Source organism: Echinops telfairi, unplaced genomic scaffold (assembly GCF_000313985.2).
Source record: "Echinops telfairi isolate 266 unplaced genomic scaffold, ASM31398v2 ScPeMD7_6;HRSCAF=24_0, whole genome shotgun sequence".
Taxonomy (NCBI): domain Eukaryota; kingdom Metazoa; phylum Chordata; class Mammalia; order Afrosoricida; family Tenrecidae; genus Echinops; species Echinops telfairi.
In genome coordinates this window covers 7,341,860-7,346,211 of record NW_022103902.1, presented here as the reverse complement: position 1 = coordinate 7,346,211, position 4,352 = coordinate 7,341,860, and positions in this window count along the sequence as shown.

Sequence of the window (4,352 nt, the reverse complement as noted above, 5' to 3'; positions counted from 1 at the left end):
TAGGGCTCATCCGTCCTGGATTCCCTGTGTTTTCAGTTCCTATCTGTACCAGTGTACCTCCTCTGGTTTGGGTTTGGTTTTAAGCCACCCATTAAAGAAGAAAAAAATATTAAGCTACTCATTTATCATAGCTTAAAGCAGGAGAAGGACACCACGCGTGGTAAAGCGGAGGGACAGTGGGGAAGAGGAAGGTCCTTGCAGATGGACTGCTGCCAGGGCCGCCATGGGCCCTGGCCAAAGGACAGTTGTGAGGCTGGTGCAGAAGCGGGCGTGTTTTGTTCTGTTGTGCACAGGGCTGCTATGGGTCGGGGCCAAGTCGGTGGCACCTAACAACCACAAGGCAGCCCAAGGAAGCTCATAGGAATTGAATTGTGTGCCCTTCAAAATATGTATTAAAATCCTGGGCCCTCTGCCAATGGCTATGATCCTATTTGGAAATGTTTTTTTAATGTTAATGAGTCACATGAGAGTGTAATATAATCATAATCTTAATAAGTTCTGAGTTATAAGAAGAGCAGGACAGACCCAGAGACAGACAGACAGACGGGTAAGCTATGCCAAGCATCGCCCAGCATCTCCTCCTGGTGATCAGAAACTGGCAGAGAGAGTCATCCAAGGAATTGGGCTGATGACAGGCAGCCTGACCAGTCGAACTGACGAGTCACCACATACCAGAAAAGAGGAGGCCCGAGGCACTGATCCTGGGCACCCAGGACCGTGCCAAATGAGGACATCGTTGGGTCCCATTCAACCAGGGACCACTGCTGGAGTCCCAGCCAAAGAGGGAACACCACCATTATTTTGAAAAACAAAATCAAAACCAAAAGCCGAGCCCTGAGGTCCCAGGCCCTGCCAGGCATATAAAAAGGGCCTGCCAGCTCTGGGTGGTGTCCCACTACCTCTGCCCTTTCTGTGCGGTAGACCCCAGCGGATCCTAACTTTACTGTTCCATAGACTTGCTGTGCTGCCTCTTCCTCCCAGCTCCTCTGGTCTCTGTATTGTCGCCAGGCCACACCACTCCTTGGAGAAGCCGGTGACTGGGGATCCGCCTGGAAAAGGGGTTACCATCCCCTAACAGCTGACACCCTGGTTTTGGACTATCATTCTCCCAAGCTGAGAAAACAAATGTTTGTTCTTTGAAGCCACTCACTCGTGCTATTTCTGTTACAGCCCTGCTAGGTGGTTCAGAAACGCCCTCAGGAGGAAGTTTGGTGCTTCGCTGTGGAGAGAATGTTAGTTCTCCCATGGCACAGTAAGAAAGTAATCGCACAGGCACGTCTGAAGAAGGTGGAACTCCAGCCTGAGGAAGAGGGGAAGCCAGACTTTTTTAGGGCCTTGCATGTTAGGGTATAATTCAAATTATGCATCCTTCCCATTGCAATAATCCTTATGTATGGCCCTTAAGTCTTTGATGTTTTAATTGCATCTGCATGGTCTATCTCCAAATAGTTTGGATATAAGTGACCCACTGTAGCTTGGGGCCGGCTTGCAGGCATGAATTTTCAGGAGGAGAGTTGAATTGAAGTGTCTCTATCAGGGATATGTTTCCTGACTAACCAATGCTCAAATACACGAAAACAGCACAAGTGTGTATCAGATGGTGGCCGCTGCTGTTTGCTGTCAGTCCCCCAGGAGCTGATGCCCAGTGGCAGTGGCAGAGTGGAGCTGACTGCGCCCTAGGGCCTTCCAGGCTGGGTGACCTTTCAGAAGCAGAGCGCTTCTGCGCTACCTCTGGGTTGAGTTCCAGCCACCAGCCTTGTGGAAACATTTGTGCCACCTTCGCACTTCGTCGAATTGTGACGAAAAGACAAAAAAAAGATTTTATTTTATTTATTTTACTTCTTTTCAAACAAAAATATTTGGCCGAGGACAGTTTTTTTAAAACAGAGAGATGCCATTGTAATAGAAAATACTCCAGCAGACATCAGGTCGAATAAAATGGATGCGTAGGGGTTGGGGGTTAGAAATGGGACCTAATTCAGTCTGTGATCCAGAAACACGGTGCTCAGGATTCAAGTGGATGGGATCAGAGAAGGGACAAACTTTTAAAATAGATGTAGCACTCCTTCCTCCTTGTCTTTAGGGATGATTTCCCTGGGCAGCATTTTTACTTTTCTCTCGCCATGTTCCTCTTTTTCATTCTCCTTCGCCTTTCTTGTCCTCACGCCCCGCTGTCGCAGTGAGTAGGTCACAACTCATCAGGAACACTGAGCAGTGCATTGTGAAATAGGACACAAAACAAAAGGATTCATCTGAGAGCTGAGATCATTGGCGGCACAGAATCCCGTGCAGCGCTGTAACAGTGCTGCTCCTGGCCCGGCCTTCCTGGTATGGCATTGCCCATTCTTGGTATGGCATTGCCCCCTGCTGGCCACGTGGAAGCACTGCCGGCAGGAAAGGAAGGTTCCCATAACGTTGCACTGAAATGTGAAATCAGGGTTAGCATGGTATTAGAGGAAGTTAGAGAAGACGTCCAAAATCTGTGGAACAGAATAACGTAAGGCATTGCCTTCCAACAGGCTGAATATGAAAAAAAGATGACAAAACGGTTTTCCTTATCTCCCAATATGTGAAAGAAAATCTCTATGAGTCAATGACATTTGGATAATGATTTCCGTTTCCTTTTGATGTTTCTGCAGGGAATTGAACACGGCGATTGAGGTCACTGAGAAACAGTTGGAAAGCAACCTGTGCAAAGGTGAGACATGATGGAAATACATGATTTACATCACAGTAGGCCGAAGCGGTTCAGCCCTGAACGTTAGAATGTTTGCAATGATCCGGGGGCACAGGGCAGGAACCGGCTTGTCTCCGTGGAGGAGTCTGGTTGATGGAGCTTCAGTCTTCTGCCTCGGCTTCCTGGGAAACGTTCAGAAAGGTTAGGCTATGGGTTGTGCCGGAGAAGCAGAGCAGAGACACACAATCCTTGGAGCTGAAGAGGTCAGGGTCACTTTTCTGGGTGGAAGTCAGTTCAAGTGCAAATGCGTGTGTTTGCGAAGGGGAGTTCTCCTGTAATGGGTTCCAGGTTTCAAATCTCCAACACCTGTGGGCTGCTGCGCCTACATGCCCGACCTCTTTTGCCTTCTTCTCACTCATTAAAAGCCATTTGGAAGTTTGAGGCCTTACTTCAACATTCATTCTTTGCTCAGATTCTTCACCGCCAGATAAGAACCTTTTATTATTATTATTATTTTTAAAATTACATGCACCCCAGTTATGATAAACCTAGAAATCTAACTTCAACCTCTCTGGAAAGATTTAGCTTTGCCTCTGAATACTACCAAGAGTGTCCCTACTTCAAAGGCAGAAATGATTACTTTTTTAGCAATACGAGTTTTAGAAAACATTTACATGCTTTTTTTTCAGGCAAAAATCATTGAGCTAGTTCATTAATGCATGGTGTGATGATCAGGTTTTGTTTATCGTGATTTGTGGGAATATAAAGAGACTTTCCCCCAGCTTTGTCTCCCCTAAAGACATGTCAAACATTAGAGGCTATTTGCTAGCATGTGGTGGGAGGTCAGATGCTTAGAGACATCCTCCCTGAAGGCAGTCAGTTGCCAGACTACTGTCTGGTCCCACTACTGATAGCCCCAGCTCCCTGCTGTTAAGGACAATGGGCAACTTCTCCCTAAAGGCTTGCAGTCCTCAATGTGGTTCCCGTAGATGGAGTTCACATGCTACTGATAATGGTCTCTATGGAGAGCCAGAGAACTGGTCAAACCTGCTCAGTGAGATCCAAAGTTAGTCTGCCATCCTGAATCTAGAATCCGCCCATCTTGTCACATGGATACCTCCCATCCCTCCTCTTCCTATCTCGGGTATATCCCTAGATTGTGCCCCTCTCATTGCTGTATAACCTACAGTGCAACCCCTTCCTGTGATGTAGGTCTTTACCTGTAATTAGGGGGCTTGCATGCCCCCCAAAGGTATATAGGCCTGGGTGAGCACTAAAGATGCTCTCTTGGCCTCTCATCTGTTCCCCCTCTCCTCTCCCATCCTTGCTCCCCTGTTCCCTTTGTCCTCCCTCCCTTCCCCCTTTCTCCACGTGGACCACCAAGCGGGGCTGAGGTGAGCATGCTACCATGACATGTGTCTGACTCCATTATTTCAATCTCTCTTCTATTCTCATGCTCTCTATGACCTTACTATAATCTTTACTTATTATTGCTGTACAATTGCACCGATTGGACCCGTGATGACGTGTTAGGGCAGGTACCCTGACAGTGATTGGTTTCACGGCTCAGTTTTTGCCATGTGTACTATCTTTTCACTTTACTTTGATATTTACTCACTTGATTGTACTCTGGTACATACTACATGATAAGGGACACTGGGAGCCTGAGTGGCTT